Source organism: Sceloporus occidentalis, unplaced genomic scaffold (genome assembly GCF_023333645.1).
Source record: "Sceloporus occidentalis isolate IW3139 unplaced genomic scaffold, rSceOcc1.0.p SCAF_6, whole genome shotgun sequence".
Taxonomy (NCBI): Eukaryota; Metazoa; Chordata; class Lepidosauria; order Squamata; family Phrynosomatidae; genus Sceloporus; species Sceloporus occidentalis.
In genome coordinates, this window is record NW_028316986.1 from 126,383,716 (window position 1) to 126,405,375 (window position 21,660).

General features: G+C 38.7%; 1 protein-coding gene and 1 long non-coding RNA gene across 2 annotated transcripts in view; one reads left to right on the forward strand and one right to left on the reverse strand.

The window, feature by feature from the left end:
- LOC149311382 (uncharacterized) overlaps positions 1-5,444 on the forward strand; it is a 64,432-nt gene extending 58,988 nt beyond the window's left edge. The window contains exon 3 of the long non-coding RNA XR_016281632.1: positions 5,374-5,444. This is a non-coding gene — a long non-coding RNA (uncharacterized LOC149311382). The remainder of the gene's footprint in view (positions 1-5,373) is intronic.
- The window catches only part of LOC149311380 (potassium voltage-gated channel subfamily KQT member 5-like), a 411,580-nt gene that overhangs the window by 369,934 nt on the left and 19,986 nt on the right, over positions 1-21,660 (reverse strand). The window lies entirely within an intron of this gene.

The window sequence follows — 21,660 nt, forward strand, 5'->3', positions numbered from 1 at the left end:
TATCTTATTATATGCAAATAGAGGTATTCTGAAATCCACAAATGTTTTTAAAATACTACATCCAGGTTCAAAATAATAGAGTGGTAATGTGTTGTTAGAATGTTTTTGAAGAAGGGTTTTGAGTACACACCCTCAGTTACTGGATACAAACCCTATCTGCCTGCATTATACCCCAACCACCTGAGCAATGCGTGGATAAACCTGTTTCCACATTACTTTATTACAGACTTAGCCTTTATCTACTTTAATTGTAACATACAAAAAGGTTTTAATATATACCGTATATACTCACCTATAAGTCGAGAAATTTATGCCCCAAAAATTGACCCTAAAATTTTGGGTAGACGTCTATAAGGGTCAATACATCAGTAGTGCTTAGAAAAGTCCTAAGGCAAGCAAGCCTGATGCCCCAATCTCCACTGAACACCAATTCTTTCTCCCTCCAGTCTGTATGCGAGCCTTTGCTTCCTATTGAAAAAAACTCCCCATCTACATCCACTTGCTTCTTTTTCTAGTCCATTTTGCAAGCCCTGGACAAGTCATATCAAAATCCAGGGTTTTGACCCTGAAACCTTCCCTCAACTTATACATGAGGTCGACTTGTACACAAGTATATATGGTAGTAAAGTGTTCGAGAGGACCTTCCACTTCACCACTAGTATTTTTATGTGATACAAGTAAAGGTAAACATTGTGCAATATTCTGTTGAACACCTGGAAGCTGCTGGATAGAATTAAAAGATCCTAAAAGGGCAAAAATCTAATGTTCCAGATGTTATTCATTGTGCATTCTATTTGCATATTTGCTTCTTATTTAAAAGCTTTAGGATATTTGTGTAAACAAGAATACATTTTTAATGTTTAATGATAATTTTATTTTAATTATATTATGTATCATATTTGTACAGCTGGGGTGTGTGATAGGTAAACAAAAACACACAGTGTACATTTGCATCATTTTACTGATCATATCATATATCCATCCCTCAAGTGCTCCTTTTGCATACAGACCATTATTCTATGATTTCAGATTTTCTAAACAAAATAATTTTAATATATTAAAGAATTTTGCACTCGATCAGAAATGCACTTGACATCTATTACATTCCAGGTAAGAGTATGCAAATAATTATTCACAGAAGAATAAAAGCCTTATTTTCAGCATAGCCACATTTTTCTAGGACCTTTTCCAAAAAATGCTTTAAGTAACTAAGATATTTCATAATATAAATATGACAAGATTCCTGTGGACTCTTTAAAAAACAATAATTGTATTTTAAAAATTTATAGAGATAGAATATGATTGCTTGGAGTGAGAAACTTTGTCTAATAAGTAATTTAAGATCACAAATCTAGACAAAGCTAGAGAGTAGCACTTCAAGGTAACCAATAGGAAGTAATGAATGACTGTAGATAGGAATATTATCTATACTGTATTTTTTCTTCTTTCCCACTATTTCTCTCTCTCTTTTTTTTCACTCTCTAATCTCTTTTTTCCTGTTCTCTCTGGCCTGATACAGACTGCCAAAATAAAGCTGCTTCGAGTCTCTTTGGAGGTATGCTATTTAAATGATGCATGGTTCCTAAGAGTCCGGAGGTCACGCCAAAGCCACACGCCATTCCTAAGCACTGGAGTGCACCTTTGGTGCAGCTTCCGGATTCTTAGGACCCATGCATCATTTAAACAGCATACCTCCAAAGAGACCCAAAGCAGCTTTATTTTGGCAGTCTGTAACAGGCCCAAGTCTTTTTCCTTTCTTAACTCTATGATGTGTATGTGCAAGATGTGAAAGTTTTATACCATGTTTTTAAACTGCATTAATAAAAATATTAAAAAAAAGAAAAGAAAGACCATGCATGATAACTGTCCACAATCTAGAGAACAAATCTCTTAGTCATATAACTATGGAAGTGTTCTTAGGCATCACTTCCCTCCCTGCAACACTCCAATTTCCCTTGAAAACTAATGGAGTTTAAAAAGCATTTTGGGATATATTGGGGTGAGGACAACAGGATCTGCTGCTCCATGGTTTGTGTGTGTGTGGGGGGGGGGGGGGAGATCAAAGTTCCCAACTTGCAATGTAGAAAATATTTGAACATACATAAAGTGTCTAAAAGAAGAAAAGCCTCCATTTCATTATGTACATTTATATGTGATAAGGATGCTTCAAAAATTCCTGCACAAAAAAGAAGATAATGCATCAAATCAACAGACATTAAGTATATGACTGCATCTGTGTTATATTCACCATTACTAGTTGTTATGCTAGCTATATTTATTGGACCTACTTTTGAGAAGTCATTTTTCAAGATTTAGGTGCTATTTGTCATAAATATAGGCTATAATCCAAAGAACTTTGCAGCTCTGAAATCAATGGTGTTTGTTATTGCAAACAGGGTCTATTAAATTCCACAACAAGGCACTTCTGGAGGAAAAGAGATGTCAGATTATGTCTTTTCATAGAAAAAGTAGGCAGAAGTCCTACTATATGCATGAGCTTTGGCTAAATTCACAAATCATTACTAAGTGTGAGTGACTGTTAGTATTTGACAGCAAAAACACAGAGTCATAAGTATATTAAATATCAAGGTACATAATTTTACAATATTCAAAAGAATTGAGAAGAATCAATTTAAATATTTCAGTTATCCTCTAGACATCATGGACAAGTTTCAAAGAACACACAGTGTTTCCATATATTGACACATATATGTATTATTATTTTTATTTTATATCATTCATTTGTATCCTGTGTTTTTCACACCTTTAGAACTCCAAGGACCTTACAGGATAATAAAACTGTAACTGATGAAAAACGTACAAAAACTTTGTATGTACCTCTCTCTCTCTCTCTCTCTCTCTCTCTCTGTGTGTGTGTGTGTGTGTGTGTGTACACACAAGCAATTAAAACATCTACAGAATATTTATCATCTTAGAAGCTACGTAAGACAATAACACTGCTTTTTATTACACAATGGCTACATCACTTACTTTGTGACATTAAGAACTACTACATCAGCCTCTTCCTCCATCTCACATCTACTTGCATGCCTAGCAATTAGCGTACCCCATGTTAAGTAAAGGGGAATGTGCTTAATATAGGTCAGGCAACAAAGAATCAGTCATGAAATGAGCAATACAGAGGTGAGCAACAAGCAGCATAGCTATTCTTTGGCAGTACAATTCATTCAGGAGTGAAAGAAACAAGAATATATATTTTAGGGAGAAAGAGAATAAAATAAAATCGGCCAGTGTGCAAGCTATTAAAGACTGTGTTTCAAAATACATTATCGGCATCTCACTGGCATGGGTACAAAAATATACTATTAGCTCAATAGGACTGAAAAAGAACAAAAAAGTAGAAATTAAGTGCATATGAGACAATGAACAAAACAAGAGTGCCACATGGAAAATGAAGAAAACATGAGAACCATACAGAGAATGAATGTAGCAACAGAACAATACAAACTGGGACAGAGTAGGATGCTGAATTTCATGGATCCATCCTAAACCATTTTGGATCAGACTGAGGAGTTTATCACATGCACAAATAAGCCAACTTACCTCTTCCACATTCAGTTCTGGATCCGGGATGCCCTTGGATGTTATCAGACCTAAATCACCACGAGGCCGCCACCCAGATGCATCCCATGTCAAAGTCACATTCAGCTGGCCATTGTTTAAAGTTGGAAACTCTCTGACTTTAAAAAGGTGCTGGCTGACGGAGCCTTCAACCTCAGATGCATCCAGGCAGCAGCATCACGGCTAGATCGGCAACGATTTAGGCCTGATAATATCAGTGAAATCCTGAATTGAATGTGGAAGAGGTAAGCCAGCGTAAATGTGCATGTGATAAGCTCCTGGAATTCAGGCCACTCAAAAAAGAAAAAAAAAATCCCATGTGGAATATGCTGCCCACTTAACAATATGATGGGTAGGATCTAGCAAATGTATGGAAGGGAATCTGGAAGAAAGAAGAAATACTGCAAATGCAGTTCCCATGCTCATCACCATCCCAGGGTTTGTCCTCAGGCAACCCAGTGCTCCTGGGGTGTTTCACACTACACAATTGTAGCACTAAGATCCCACTTAAACAGTTTGCACTTTAAGGAGTTGTATGTTAGAATTCTCAGCCAGAGGGCTCCTCTAGTGCTTCACCAAACTACAAGGATGCCATAGGATGCAGCCAGGGCTGCTAAAGAGGAATGATAGTGGTATAAATGTGAAAGGACTTCAAGATGCATTTCCTATACTTTTTGGCACAGTGAAATATTGTTGTGGAAGAGTAGGCTTGCCATAACCCGGCTGCAAACGGGAATTTCCCGATTTTGGGGGGCCCGGGCCCCTCCCGGCATGGGTGCTGCCCCAAAACCGGGAGCCCCCCCCGGTTGCAGCCTGGGTTGCTGCGCCCCAGGCAGGCCTGGCATGGGCTTGGAGGACGCTGTCACCCAAGCCCTAGCCAGGCCCTGGATGGGGCCCTGCGATCGCGGAGTCCTCCCAGGCCTGGCATGGGCTTGGAGGACGCTGTCACCCAGGTCCCAGCGAGGCCTTGGACAAGGTTTAAAAATGTAGGACTTTTTTTTTAAATTTCCTGGCCAGGAAATTAAAAAAAAAAAATCCTACATTTTAAAACCTTGTCCTACATTTTTCCAGGTTTGGAGGTCCCCAGGGATGGCAACCCTATGGAAGAGGAAGGCCTCATAATGCAGCCCCAGACCTATGTGACACAAAGCTCTGTGAGTGAGAGACTGCCTTTGCTGGCCTCCAGTGGAGAAGGCCTCATGGTTTTACATCAGATGCAATCTGCAGGGAGGGGGCAGAGCCAGGAGGTATTTAAAGTCCTCCTGCCTCCTTCGTTGATCCAGTCTCTCACCTCCACTATAATGTGAGCTTTGCTGGTTGCTTTGGGACTGGGCATTTTTTTTTTTACCTTTTTTGTTTGTTTGATTGTTTCCCCCCCACCCTACTCCACACTACATCTGTGGGTCCTGGCTGGGCAACTGTTTAAGGTGGAGTCCTTAAATAGGAGGTCACTTGGATTCTGGGTTTTCTTCTACCTTCAGTGAAATCAGGCTTTTAGTCAGAATGTTCCATATTAAGATGGATTCATTTCAAATATTTCAGCAGATGTTTCCGAATTAATACATTTAAACCAGTCTCATTCCAAAACAAACAGGGCTGCCCATCCTACAGGACAGCAAAGCTAGCTGGGAGAGAAAGATGAAACTGGCAGTCACCCACTTAACACCAGATAATTTTATGCTTGTATTTCCATTGCTTGGCTGTCATCTAAACAGCACTTCTAGAAGCAAAATATAAATATAATCAATGTTTTGAAGCAAAGCAACTTACACCTTTGACTGTTATTTAAAGGTTTACTTCACAAATACCTTCATCCTAATGAAATATGAGGATTTAATAAAAAGAGAAGAGTCAGCTCCAGGGGCCTCTTGAACTTCATGAAAATGTACAGAACATTTGGAAACACAAAATGAAATCATCTGAGCTGAAGACAATGAAAAGAAGGCCTCATTGATTTGTCAAATGTCAAACTGTTAAGAAGGCAGTGTGAATGCTCTTTTTTTGCTGACAATTTATTAAGGCTTTTTTCTACAGTAATTAAAATATGCTGAGAACTGAATAATCCAAAAGGTTGCATTGATTGATTTTCTAAATACTAGATAAAGTTTGAGATCCTACACATTCTTCCTTGGAAGGAACCAAATAGCACTTCTGAGTAGATATAAATATGATCCTGCTATAAAATGCATTAACTTTATCCGTAATTCCAACTGCTAAACATATTCTTTCAACGTTGAAGCACTCTTTAGAGCAGAATACTACAAGACTGTGCCTCATTATTCTGGGTGTCCAGAAATAGGTATATATGACTCAGAATTTCTGTGTACTCAGCCAGCCTATCAGGCCACAAGAAATTCACCAGCTACAGTTAAATTAAGCAATAAGATGTTACAGGCTACAGCTTCTGACATATATCAGCACACCTCATGGTACAGAACTACAGAACAGAAAGAAAGGGTTTATTTACAAAAGCAGTTAAACACTGAATCTGATCTGAATAACTATCAATAGAAATATCACTTCAGACTACAGTGAACAAAACTAAAACCAAAGATAAATGTTGTCATTAATTGTTTTAGATTATTAACACAACACTGTCTCATATATATATATGTGTGTGTGTGTGTGTGTGTGTGTGTATGACTGATTATGATGTACAGCTGAGAAGCCATTGTTAAATAAACTTATCTTTATTATCCTACAACCTTATTTTACTGAAGTTTAAAAACTATATAAATAAAACACTTGTTTTCTTAATCTGTGCCACAAAATACCACTTGTTTCCTTTGGCTAATTAAATATGTTACTGTACTGCTTTTTCTTGGTATAATAAACTTAATGCTTTGTCAAGCTTCAAAGCCAAATACAGAAAATGGATCTAAGAGGAGAAAATGATTTGGTAATAGGAACATATCAAGGTTTCCACTTCTCAGAGAGAACAATTGGTTCCATTTATGGATAAAATCTGTATCGCAAATTACTAGGAAGGTTTCTAGTGCCACAGTAATTTAGAAACTCTTAACAGTACTTTTTTTCTCTCTCTACCAATTGCATTTAGGATAATTTTGTCCTTAAGAACCATTTTATTCATTAATTTCAGAAATGTAAAAAACAGGTAAACGAGGGGAAATGAAAAGAAGTTAATATATGTAAAATAAGCAGAAACTATATTTCAAACATTATACTCCCTGTGTGTTGACGGTAATTTATGACTCATTGTACACATTCACACATGTGTGCAAGCACACACACAGGCACACTAGAAAATGTTTAGAACATTTAATTGATTTATATTTTTCATTTTTAAAAAATCTTCTCTGAAAAGCAGGTAAGACAGGAGGTATAACTACATGGTAGATATAATGCAGTTTGGCACCAGTTTTAACTGCCATGGCTCCATCCTATAGAATCTTGAGATTAATAGCTTTGTGAGGCACCATGAGGCTCTATGACAGAGAAGGCAACAGACCTCATAAAACTACAAATCCCAGGATTCCAAAGGATGGAGCTACAGCACATAAAGTGGTGTCATTGCATTTTTTTTCTACAGTGTAGTTACGCTCCCAAATATGACATGGGGAGCTCTATAAGTGAGCAAAGATTTTAACCTGGATCTCCCTACTCCTAACCGAACAGTTTGTCCAGTACATTAAACCAGTCTAGCCTTGACTATACAACCATATGCAAAATAAAGCAATATCAACATGCCTAATACAACACTGCAAGCGTATAATGAAATCCAACTTCATACGAGTGGAATTCTGTTCTCTGAAAGGATTTTCTTCATCTCTCTTTCTCCCAGCCCAGCCTCCTGTGTGTCCTAAACTCTGCTTCAGAGCATCCCCCAATACTCCAGAACAATTTTTGAAGATCCACAAGGGCAGGGAAAAGGGGAATTGCCGATGATTTATTCAAGTCTTTTAGTCCAAATCTCAAATCAAGTCCCAAGGCTCTACCTTCAATTCTCAAGTCAAGTTTCAGGTCCTGGTAAAATACTTTCAAGTCAAGTCTTAAGTTGAGTCTCCAGTACAGAAGCCAAATTTTAACATGGGGCACATTATTTGGAGACAGCAAATGTGTTAGGCAATGGGCTTGAGCTGAGGTTTGAGGTCTGCTCGGCAGCCTGTCCCCACTGTACACCAGAGGATCCTTCTAAAGCTTTTCAAAACCTTTTGAGGGATCCTTCCACCTCAAATCCATTGTCTAATATATTTATTGTTACCTTCCAAGAAATGCACCCTGTACTTTGTGGGTGGGGTATTGGCTGCTGCTTGAAGTGAATGGCATCAGCAAGTCAGTCACTAAAACTATTCAAATCTCAATTCAAGTTAAGTCAGTGTGTTATTTTTGCAAAGTCAAGTACAAGTCAAGTCACTGAAGTGACCTGAGTCTGACATACATCTGAGTTAACTGACTTGAGTCTATATCATTAGGAATTACCGTGTCCCCTTATGTTGAAAGAGGGATACTACCCACAGTCTTAAGAAACCATGTGTGAAAATGCAATGATTTATTTAATATATCCTCATTTAACTTTAAAAAATAGTTAGGTCTTATTTTTAGACAATGTCTTCAAGATTATTTCATAGTTATATGTTTTAGAAATTAGCTCTTAACACACAAGAGGTCCTAGTAACAAAGTGCACGTTAAAACTGTAAGGGCTGCCAACACTAATCCCTTCTGGTTGCTTTAATAATTATACTTTCATTATAGCAACCCTCACTTCAAATTCTGCTCTATTCAAATGAGATTCAGAATCATATCTAATTATTATTTCTTCCGCAATATATCACACACACACCCAACTGTGGAAAGTGTAATGTTGGCTATTAGGAGAGAATCTATTCCAAACTAAGCCAAAAATGAACTAATAATCTGCAGCTGAAGATACATCTAAAAGGTATGTTAAAAATGAAAATACACAGACTATCAAAGCAATTAATCCACTGCCTATATTTGGGTGTAGCACCAAACTAAAGTTAGACAATCAGGGGTATACTTTAGGGTACAGTGGATTTCCTCTTTTCCTGTCATTATTGAACTCCATCTTTCATGTCCAGATTTTGCTAATTTTTGGCTAGCTCTTTGTTTCCAAACCATAATCTGCAACACACACACACATCAAACCTTGGTTAAAAACAGGTGGAACACATTGGTGTAGGAGGGAAGGTTGGAGTGGGAGGGAAGAGGTAGGAGCATAAAAGACTGGAGGTGTGTGTCATTCCCATACCATGAGATCAGAAGCCTGTACTGGGTGCAGCCAGCCACTCCACAACGACATACCTCTAAGGTACTGAGTTAACACAAACACCATGCTCCTCTTCTAGCTCAGAAGCAAATTCTGGTAGCATACAGCAAACCACTTTACTGAGGAAGAGCAGTAATTCAGCCAAGTAGCACATGCTTTGCATCATAAAAAAGAATCCCAAGTTTAAAACCTGGCATCTTCAGGCGGGATTGGATGAGACCTCAGTCTAAGGCCCTTGTGAACCATTGCCAGTCAGTGGGCAGACTGCATTAAGCTAGGTGGACTACCGGTCCTACTTGGCATAAACTAATTTCCTATGTTCTACTCACACTTTGGCATCAATTTAGACCCATGTGCCAATAAAAAAAAAAATTGGTTGTCACACCTTTGCAGTCTTTTCATAATTTAAACCCTACAGCAAAAATCTCCTCAAGGTATTATTACTGGATTATAGAATTTATTTCCTCTTAAATTTTTCATGATGTTTAAATATAAATAAGGCAGTACTTCTTTGGTCCAAAACACACTGCAGAAATTATCCAGTTTCAGACTGTTTTAACTGCCTTGGCTTTGTGTTAGGGAATTCTGTGAACTGTAGTTTTGTGAGACATTTAGCCATCCCTGTCAGAGATCTGGTGCCTTAATAAACTACAGTTCCCAGGATTCCCTAGCACTGAGTCAGGGCAGTTAAAGCGGTCTCAAACTGCTGTGTGATTTGGACCTTTGTCTCTAGTGTTTGTTACACATCTTGAGCACTATTTGGAAGACGCAGGGATGTAATTAAATAAATCCTTAACAAAACACAGTAAGCATCATGGCCTTAATTCCAGTCTGGGTTTTAGTCCAAATTTTAAAGGCACCATCCAAGGTGTTGAACCTATTTGAATAGGGATAGGATTTAGCACTGAAATATAGAATAATGTCTGGAGTAAATTCAACATCTCACTGACAGTGGCATCATCTGGTGCGGTAACTCCAATGATCTCCTCCCATTCTGCACCACACAGAATCCTTAATAATGTTTTTTGTACTAATGTTACTCATAATTTGTAATTCGTGTATATCACTGAATATAATGCTAATAGTTGTGACATAAACAACTATCAAAATTAAAAGTATACCTTTAAATTACAATAGCATATGCACAGCCTAAATGTATTTAAAAGCACATAGTTTAATGTGGTTAAAGTGAAATTTTGGTAATATGTAATGTTTTTAAAGAAAATTTTACAATAATATTCTTAATATTTTTAAAAAATATAAATTTAAAATTTATTTTTTAAAAAACAAAAAATCTGTTGCCTCTTCTTTCTCCTCCCACTGAGCCTGCCCCTACTCACAGCATCTCTTCACTGTTTTAAAGGGATGCAGGTGAACACCGCAGCCCATTTCTGCCAAGAGGCAGAGGTTTGGGGAGCAGTTGTGTCATCCTCTTAGGATGTCACCTAGTTCAGCCCATACACCCCTCTAGTGACACCCCTGCCCACTGTCGTTGAAGCCACTAGCCTCCATTGCAAGCCTCCATTGGTTATAAATGTCTACAAATGTTAAGCATTCTCTGTCAGAGATCGCAACTCTATCTTCCAACAAATTCTTAACTGTAAAAATTATGTTAACAGATTGAGCTGAATAAATTCTAACTAATTTCAGACATACAGGTCTGATTTAAATGTGATGCTGCGTAAACTAAAATTGCTTTCATAAGCAGGATTCAGCACCTTGGAGAACACCTTTATAGTTTAGAGGAAAATGTGGCTGGATTTCATGAGCCACTGACATGGACGTTATCAGCTACCATTGGCAACCATGTAGTCCTGTCTGCCTCTCTGAATATGGGTCCAGCCATTTTTTGGTTTTGATACTAAAAAGAACAGATATTAAAGAGTTTGTGACAGGGCATAACTTTTCTTTCTTTGTCAAAATTTTAGCAAAGAAAAAATGCTACTCTCATTTTGACAGTTGCAATTCTTATACTAGGGATGGGAAAAGTGTGGCTTCTTGGCCACATGTGGTTTTCCTGCCCCCAGACTGCTCAAAATCTTCCCAAACTGCTCCCTGGAACCTTCCAACTTCCCAAAACAGAAAAAAGAAGAAAAAATTCGCCAAAATGGCAGCCAGGAGTAATATTCATGGCACTTTGGGCATGCTGATATGTGCTGCTAGAGCCTGCATGAAAGGCTGAGAAAGCAAAAATGGCTCCTGCCATGTTTGCAACTGCCCACTCCTGTTATACATAGTTAGGCTTCGACAGGATTTAAACAGACAGTAGTTAGGAGCAACTTACACAACTGAAGTCACAAAACAAGCTGCTAAATGGATACATCCCTCCCACTTCCTGCTGGTCATCACCAGGTAATTGTTTATTTATCTTCACAGCAAAATCATTTAAGAGGCTATGATGGAATCAAAAGACTTTGTTCCCCATAATCAAGACTGATGAAAGTTGTTATTTGTCTAATATTTCTTTGCACATCAGGTTTTACCCATCATGACAACAAACTAGTGCAATGCATTATGCTTCACTGAGGCCATAACTTCACCAGGTTTTACCCATCATACTCCTAATTATTTTACAAAATTCATAATCACCGAATGAGCATTAGTATGGCACTGAATACCTGTTGCTATGGACCACAGGCAAGTCAAGGCTATGACTTCCATCTTCTGGTCCCGAGGCCTCCCAGAGATGTCTGATTAGTCACAGAGGGCCTTTCATGTATTCTTAAATTCTTATTCTGGAGGAATTGCAGTGAAGTGTGTTTTAGAACAAGGAAATGTGTCATAGTATACCTTCATGCTGATAGTTCCTGCCTGGCTCAGACCCATACCTGGTCCTAGCAGTGTTGATGTCCTCAAAAGAATGCAAGATAATTATAGTTTGTTATTTGAATAGTGCAAGTCACTTAAGCTATTCTCTGCAATACTTCAAATTACTCTCTCACCTGATTCAACCCACTGCATGGAGGAAAGCAAGTGGGCACTCCTATAACAAAGGCCTCACTAGCAGTAAAAAGGGGATGAAAAGGCTGGATGTTATTTATATCTGTACAATTTCAAATAATTTTTAGTGGAAATTGGATGACTGGTTTATTGCTTTGATGTAGTAAATTTTTCACTCAGTCTGGTTCTTCAAATTGAATGAAGAACAAACCTTTTCAAAACAATACAGGGTGAAACAGATGGCCAGGATGGAGTGGCTTTTGGTCACTCTAACTGTGATCAGGCCGGGAATGCGACGACAGCATGGCCTGCTCCCAAAGTGGGCTGCCTGTGGTCCCAAGCTGCACTGCCTAGGAACAGAATTTAAATGGCTCCTTTTTAATCAGGTCCTTTGGACGAGAGGGAAGCGTTCGAGAGACTTCTGGCTGCTTCAGAAGTGTGCATCATGTAAACACCATGCCCCCAAAGCAGCCAAAAGCTGCTTCATTTAGCCCATGTGTTTTGGGTCATAGTGGCAATTCTCAAGATGTCCTCTACCTCTTGTCCACAGGACAATTAAGCCACAGCAGAGTCTTATCATATACAATTTAGTGGAAATTCCTTTGGCATATCAACATGAAAGTATCCATGGGCTACATGTGTCATGAAGGCAGAATTTGTCTGTAATTTCAAACAATGAAGTTCACAACTCAGTGAAACTGCAATCAAAAGGTTTTATTGGGGGGAGGGGTGTCATTTTTTAATCTAACACCACAGATATATGTTTTGTAACATCTGGCTTTAAACATAACAATTTTCAGTTGAGTCTCTTCTTTACAGGTTCAGCTCCAAAGCTTTTACTGTCAAGATACTAAGGGGAGAGCTGTATATGTGAATCAAATCTTGTAAATCACACACTAGACCAGTCTTCCTGAAACATGTACCCTCCAGTTATGCTTTACTATATCATCTATCAACTCCCATTGTTCATACTGGTTGGGGCATGAGGGGAGGGGGCCAGTGAGATTAAATATAAAGGGCTCTAACTGTAATGTGAATATAACCAGCTGAATATAACCCCTCCCATTCCACATTAAAATATGCTTTCCTAATACAAACAGTCAGCCCTCCATTTTCGTGGGGGATCCGTTCTGTCCCCCCCGCCAAAACGGAATTTGGCACATATTCAAGCCCCATAAGCTTGACTGGGGGTGCATGCCCCATTATAATCCCCTCCGTTTGTTTGCTCCTTGCGAGTAAGTGAGGGTTACGCAAACTGAGGGGCATCTATATATCTGAAAACAAAATGGCCCAGTTTGAAAATTCTTTCCTGGTTAGTTAAAACAGAAGAGACTTCACAACACTGCATAGTCAAATAATAATAATAATAATAATAATTATTATTATTATTATTTGTATACCGCCCTATGGCAAACCAATCCGGACGGTTAACAACAGTAAAATATAAAATATAACAATTAAAAACACTTTATCCCTCCCCCCCCCTTAAGACAATATTAAACAGTATAACATATTAAAACACAATATCAAAGCATAAAAACAACAATTAAAAACTAAAAACCCTGATGTCCCTCTGTTAATCCTCAACCATGACTAAGATGGGGCCACGGGAGGAATGAGGGAATCAGGGAACCTGGGCCGGGATGGTTAGTCTGGAAAGGCCTGCCGGAAGAGATCCGTCTTGACCGCTTTTTTAAAGCTGTCTAATGATGTTATCTGACGGATCTCATCCGGCAGGTCGTTCCAGAGTTTGGGGGCGACAGCAGAGAATGCCCTCTGGGAGGTCGCTGCAAGCCTAGATTTTAGAGGCTGCAGTAAGTTCCTCCCAGAGGAGCGGAGAGCGTGGGGAGGATTGTATGGGAGGAGGCGGTCCCTGAGATAGCTTGGATCCAAGCCATTTAGGGCTTTAAAGGTAATAACCAACACCTTGTACTGGGCCCGGAAGCTGATAGGCAGCCAGTGGAGGGACCTCAAAACCGGAGTAATGTGGTCCCTCCTAGATGTTCCTGAGACAAGCCTGGCTGCCATGTTTTGAACCAGCTGTAATTTCCGAGTCAAGCACAGGGGTAGCCCCATGTAGAGTGCATTACAGAAGTCAAGGTGTGAGGTTACCAGCGCGTGCACAACAGTCTCGAGATCCCTTACTTCCAGAAAAGGGCGCACCTGGTGTATCAGCCAAAGCTGATAACAAGCACTCCTGACCATCGCATTTACCTGATTTGTCATCAGGAGCGACGAGTCAAGGAGCACCCCCAGACTGCGAACACAGTCACTGGAGGAGAGTGTGACCCCATCCAGGACTGGAGGTTGCAACCCAATTCTTGGTTTCGGGGCCGCTACCATGAGCACCTCCGTCTTGTCTGGATTCAGTTTCAATCTGTTTTTCCTCATCCAGCCCATTACCGCCTGAAGACATTCATTGAGAGAAGAGATGCCATCGGAATTCGAGGCCGACGAACGAGACACGGAGAAATAGATTTGGGTGTCATCACCGTACTGATAACGCCCAGCACCATGACTCCATATTATCTCACCCAGCGGCTTCATATAGATGTTAAATAACATCGGGGACAAAATAGCCCCCTGAGGAACCCCACAAGTGAGGTACCTCTTACTGGAGCTACAGTCCCCGAGTAGCACCCTCTGAGACCTGTCCGAGAGGAAGGACCGGAACCACTGCAAAGCAGTCAAAACATGCACAGTGCGTATGTCTTGTGACACACCTCTTTTTCAGTAATTTCTTTTAAAAATTTCCTTTCTAAAAAAGTTCTGGAAAATTTACAGCAGGCTTAATTGCTCACAAAATGTCCCTGAGGTCAGTCTGAAAATGATCCACTTGCAAATACTTTTCTACCTTTTTCTGTCAAGAATTTACTGTGCAGACAATATCATTTCCATCCCACAAGGAAAATAATGCTTAGATGGGAGATGCAACCACAGTATTCTGCTTTGAATTTGAACAGAAGATTTTATTTTATTTTTATTTCCTGCACTTTTAGTTATACTCATCCTGGCTTTAAAAAACAAACAAACCTGACAATTTTATTTTCTGTAACAGTTTTTTTTCCTAAATCCACTCATATTTGTGACTGCACCTTTTCTTTGAACTCAGGCTGATCTTTTCTTCAGAAGTACTTAGGTCTATAATTTTCATAGCACTGTCTATTTATATTGAGAAGCTTTATAACATGTGATCTTCCTCGACTGGGGTAACCTCAGACATGTGCCTGTTGTTGATTGTGATGTCAAAAGATTCAGGAAACAGTTTCCATCAGAAGACTAATAACATCAAATTATGGCAATACGTTGCAGTGACTGCCTGTCTGTTTTCCAAGACTAATTCCAAGTGCTGGTTTTAACCTCTGGAGCCCTAAACAGCTGGGGAGAAGGCTGCCTAAAAGAACATCTTCCAGATTCATCCTAATCTGATCCTAAAATCAGTGTCTTGGGCCCTCCTTCAGAAGCCCATACCAAATCCACTAAGGCAAGTGTACAATCTGTGGGATACCATCCCTAAGAGATGCTTTCCTATCTTCTACTTTATAGTCTTCTCAATGCCAGGCAAGAAATCTTTTATTTCCTCTCTTGCATTTTAAGAACAGCTGGATAGCAGTTAGATATATTTTTGGCTAATGCTTTTATTAATTATGTGTTACTAGCCTTGTTGCTAGTTGTATTGTGTTTTTTTAAATTATCTTTGTTTTATTGTAATTTTGTATTTTATATTTTTAATTTACCTGTGTACTATCCAGAGAAAGTCAGTGAAACAGACAACAAAAGTGAAAAAACCACACACACACACACACAATTATTTTGCAACACAGCATTCTTGTTTAGCTCCTCTGTGCTCTTCTGCAGATTCACAGATAAGCCCTTCAGGCTCTGCCAATCTAAGAAGAAAATGCATTCAGTTTTGCAAGCTGGCTAAGGAAATTATCCCTTTGCAAAACTGTCAATTGCATCCTAACCTTTGCTAAAGACACTGTTTTAGGCAGCATATTACTGTGTGGGAAGGCAGTATTTGTATGTTTAAAATTATGTTTCCCTGAATAGCTGTTTATTTGTTGAATAATACTCCACTTGTCTCTGAGTTGTTAAGGCTCTTACCCTGCCCCCCCCCCCCCCCCATATTTCAACTTGAAATTCCAGTTCTGGATATGGGGGAAAGGGGGTATTTTTTATGTTAAACCGTGCAGTGAGGTTCTACAACCCATTTACAAGGTGACGTTTAATCCTTGGAGGCTTCCAAGATAGGTAATTCACCTTGCATTTTTGAGGTGAGGGCAAAATTAGGGCAACCCAATGAATCTGGATGGGTCCAGTGCTCCAAAAACAGTCTTGAATGGCCCATGCAACTCCTGGACCCAACTGTGCATGCTCTTGATTGATGGGAATTCTGATGTGCCAAATCAGATTGGGGAGTGAGACCTGATGGATCAATCCACTTGAAAAAAAGTATTTGGAAAATGGCTCCATTCCTATTCATCTCAGTCCAAACTAGGGGATATACCCCAAAAGTGCTGAACAGATGGTCATTATGACTGAAGTACATACCGTATATACCCAACTATAAGTTGACCTCAAAGTTACTGTGAAGTTACCATGTATACTTGACTATAAGTTGACCTCATTTTTGGAGCTAAAATTATGGATTTTGATATGACCCATGAATAAGCTGAAGGTAAGATTTAGGGGCATGTAACAAAGGATGTAAGGATGAAGCAAAAGAAAGCAATGCCAAAGAACTTACAAAATTCCAGCAGGCATAACTGTTTGTGCTCACACTAAAGGCTAGATGTATGAGAGAGGAGAGAGGGGCTCAGTGCTTCAAGGACAGATTACATTCTTGCCTTTCACTAGGGAATGGTTCCTTTTTAAATAAGAGTTAAAGTACAGTACTTCCATTGACCTATGGATAAGTTGACTCAGTTTTTTGGGGTCAAATTTTTGACTAAAATTTCTAGACTTGTACATGGGTATATACAGTAAGCAGGACTATTGTCACAAAATGCAGAGGAACTAAGACAAAGGCAAAAGACTGCAGGGGAAATTATCTGAAGAATCCACTAAAGTTACTATTTTTTTTTAAAAAAAAAATAACCATGTCCAGTTATGGTACTATTAGCAACTTACAAAGGTGATAACAAGACCCTACTTCCTAATGGCCTACTCACATTTTTCTGGCTGGCAGCTTATTTGGAAATTGGAGGTTAATGTTAATGGAGGCACCAGATCCTATCTGATCTAGGTAGCTAAGCAGGGTCAGTTCTGGTTAGTACTTGGATGCAAACTACCAATGACTACAAGGTGCTGTAGGCTATATTTCAGAGGATGTAACTGCCAAAACCACCTCTGAGTATTCCTTGCCTAAGCAAACCCTATGAAGTTAATTGACCATAAGACGATAGGAGACTTGAAAGCACACACACACACACACGGGAAAGCTTATATGTCAGTCACAAGCATTATCATTATCATTTTACAGTCCTTGATTTCCCTACATAAATTATGTCAACCTTAACACCAGTACAACTATACTCCACTTACGTCCCACTGAGATGTATGAAAGACATCTTAGGCTGACCTAAACAATTGCAAGACATAATTTCTTTTAAAATGATTTTAATGCTGCTGGCAACAGTTTGTACTTTTAAATTTGCTATCTTTTAAATGTAATAAAAATATTTAAAAATTGATGTCTACTCACATAAAATCCTAAGCATAAATATAACTCGGCCTTAACACATCACATAGATTCCAAAAGAATATTATTTCTAAGAACTAGTTTATGATTTCAGCTGCAAATAGCAGCTTAGCTGCCACAGAATTCTGTGGAATTTACTCCCAATTCAATATGTCTAGCTCTGAGTTTCTAACCTTGGTATCAAAATGTCATCCAAGAGCAGTTCTGAAAGTGACAAGCCTATAGGTTTAGTACAACATCCAGTTATATACTGAAGGTTGTATAATGTTTTTGCTGTTCTCTCTTTCCATTAGCAAAGAAAAGCACTGTGTTTGTTTAATGATTTATATATATATATATATATATATATATATATATATATATTCTGACAAAATAAATAATACAATCTTGTAAAATGACAGTTTCTTCCAGGAAAATGTCAACATTATCATTGGACATCAAAAGCATTACCTCTTGAGCTCATTCAACATTTGAAAATCACACTCTGCAAGAGAAGCCAGAGTGGTGTAGTAGTTTGAATGTTGGACTACAACTGATGGGTTTGAATCCCAGCTCAGCCATGAAATGCGCTGGGTGACCTTGGGCAAGTCACATACTCTCAGTCTCAGGGGATGGCAATGGCAACCACTTCTGAACAAATCTTGCCAAGAAAACCACCTGATAGGGTTGTCTTACAGTCACCATAAGTAGGACATGACTTTAAGGCACACAACAACAGCAACATCAACAACAAAGTCACTGATGCTTATGTCTGGGTGGGAAAATAGTGGTGTGTTTGGGCATCACTTTCTTTTCCTTCATCCTTTACATCCTTTGTTACACGCTTCTAACATTTACCTCAACTTATCCACTGATTATATCAAAATCCCTAATTTTGGCCCCAAAACCTGCCCTTGACTTATACATGAGGTCGACTTATAGTCAAGTATACATGGTAACTTCACAGGGTAATCTCAAAAAGCCCATGGTTAAAAAAAAAGGAAAGAAAGAAAAAAAGAAAGATAACATCAACGTACTACTTAGAGAAAACATTTAAGACTATATCACTTCACCTTTTTTTATCCATGTGTATTAGTAATCCTGATGCTGCTTTATATCAAGTGGGATCATGGATCTAACTGTACAATGACTGGAAATAGCTCTTCAGGAGTGTTTCCCAGTTCTGTCTTATGATGTTAGGGATACAATTTGGAAGTTTTTGCAAGCAAAATGGATACCATACTACATCACTATCTATGATATGTATTCTTACAAATACTGCCTTCCTACATATGTACATAAGAAGTACATACTACTTATGTAAAACAAGTGTCACTGTCTGGTTTTATAACTTGCCTAGAAGGGGTCAGGCAAGACTGCATCTTATCACCTTACTTGTTCAATTTATATGCAAAAAATATTGTAAGAAAAGCAGGCTTGGACACAGAAGGAAGAGGAGTGAAAATAAGAGGAAGGAATATCAGCAATGTAAAATATGCAGATGACACCATAATACTAGCAGAAAACCTCCCAGATCTGGAACAACTACTAGCAAAAATCAAGGAAGAAAGTGTAAAAGCAAGGCCTATCGCTGAACATAAAGAAAATAAAAATAATGACAATGGAGAATCTGGACAAATTCAGCCTAGACAACGAAAAAATAGAAGTGGTAAAAGAGTTCTCATACTTGGATCAAACACTGATAGACATGGGAACTGCAGCCAGGAAATCAGAAGATTAAGAATGGGAAGAGAAGCTACGAAAGAACTAGATAAAGATTCTAAAATGCAAAGATATATAACTAAACGCAAAAGTGAGAATCGCACAAGCCATGTATTCCCTGTTACCATGTATGGATGTGAGAGCTGGATAGTGAAGAAAGCAGGCAGGAAGAAAATCAATGCGTTTGGGACGTGGCGCTGGAGAACCGTGATGAGGATCCCATGGACAGCCAAAAAGACAGAGATCTCCCTGGAAGCCAAGATGACAAAACTGAGTCTGTTGTACCTCAAGCACATCATGAGAAGGGAGAACTCACTGGAAAAAAAAACAATAATGCTAGGAAAAGTGGAGGGAAGTAGAAAGAAAGGAAGGCCACCTGCAAGATGGATGGACTCTTTTAAGGAGAACATGGGTATGAGTTTACAGGACCTAAGCAGAGCAATGGAGGACAGTGAGTCTTGGAGATGTTTCATCCACAGGGTTGCCATGGGTCAAGATTGACTTAAGGGCAGTTAACAGCAACAAAGAATACAGTATCCATCAGGTCAGTGGTATCTTCAAAAAGAAAGGCTACTACACTACATGTCAATGTTTTCATCCTCAAAATAAATAAGTAAACAATACTTGTGATACCTTGTTGAGGAAAAGAATCCCACTAACAAGATGCTTTTTACTGTGGGACTTTAAAGCAATTCATTTGTGTAAAAATACCAGTGATTTTCCTGCACAGGAAAGATTTTGTTTTTGTTTGTTGTGCAGATAACACGTATTGATTCCTCATTGCTCTCTGCTAATTTTTGTTCTCTGCTAAGAAAATGCCCTAGTTCTTCAGTGGAAGAATTTGTGTGTTTTGCAAATTGCATAAATTTTACACAGTTTATGAAACTTAATAATTTTTAAAATGCAAGGATTCTTGAATTGAAAAACTATAGATTTCTGTGCAAAACCCCAGGGTTTTTGTGCAAAATACTCATTTTCTGCACCAAATCATCATTTCTGCACACAAGTCAAATGTTTCCCTGCAGGAAGTCCCAAAGTAAAAATGTGCTCAAAAATTACATAGAAATCCTCACATTCTCACGAAACAGGGGAGAAATTGCTAAAAGTATATATTCTTGTATGTGGGAATGAAATAAGTGAAGATTTAAATTTCTCTCTGTTTCATCAGGTCTGTCCATGGAAGCCTTCATTATCAATTGTGGAACTTTCAATATACGACAGTGTATCTCTGAATACCTGTCTGACATACTGTAGCAAGGGAGGACCATCCACAATTCTGCTATTTATTATAGTGCCACCATCCAAATTTAGTTATCTTTGTACATTTAAAAAACAAACTCTTTGCTGTTCCCTTTCCAAAAGGCTTCAAAATAGTTTTTCTTACTTTTAAAAAAGAAATGGCATTAAACATACTCTCTTTCCGTCTACATTATGAAATAACACCCTTGAAATAATAACACCCACAGTAGAGCACGAGCAGGCAGCACAAGAGACAACATAAACCAGCTCTTAAAGCTAGGATGGGAAACTGTGTAGTGTGTGTGTCACTTTTTGTCCCTGTATACCTGAAAAACACCAAATCTGTGTGCCCTTGCCAGCTAAGCAGGGTCAGCCCTAGTTGCTACTTGGATGGGAGACCACCAACAAATACCAGGTATGTTTCAGAGGAAGGCAGTGGCAAAACCACATATGAGTACTGCCTATAAATTTAGGGAGTTACCATAAGTAGATAAGTGACTTGAAAGCATACATACATACATACATACATACATACATACAAACACACCCATGCACCACCTGGTGGGCTACACTGGTGCAGCCAATGCAACTGAAAATAATGCCACATTTCAATTTTGGCCAATCTAAGAACATATTTCTTCTTTTTCCTCTTTTATTATTTTAGAAGTATGTGTCTGGGGTGTTGCAGAGGCATAAACAGTTGCATCTTAAAGCAGTTTTGAGCCATATTTAGGGGTTCAGAATGAAAAAAAATCCTTTTTAAAACATTTATGTGAGGTCTGTGGGTTTAGAAGGTATGAAAAGTAATACTTGGGGGCCCAAAGGACCACCCCTTCCCCACCCCTTGCTGAAACCATGTGATATTCCTCCTCCACCATTTAGTGAACTACAAGCAACAGATGCTCTCCAGTGCTATACACCATGTCTCAAATTTTGTCCCTACCACTTGCTCCTGCTCTTGCTACACTGCACCATACTGCAATGGCAGAAAAAAAACTATGTGAGACTCATCCATTATTTTCACTTGCAATGAATAAATGAGCCTTGTGTACCTTTTTAGATCACTTTCACAGTACATTTTTTAAAAAAACTTTTTCTAATTGTCCCAGTCATGTCCATTGTGCATTGATTTTTAATGACTGTTCTGCCCTTTTCCAAAATGGCATATTTGGTCTACTTGTACATACCAAGTTAGAATTTGTAATTGCATATTAATCAAACTGTTACTTGACTCAAGGGATTTCT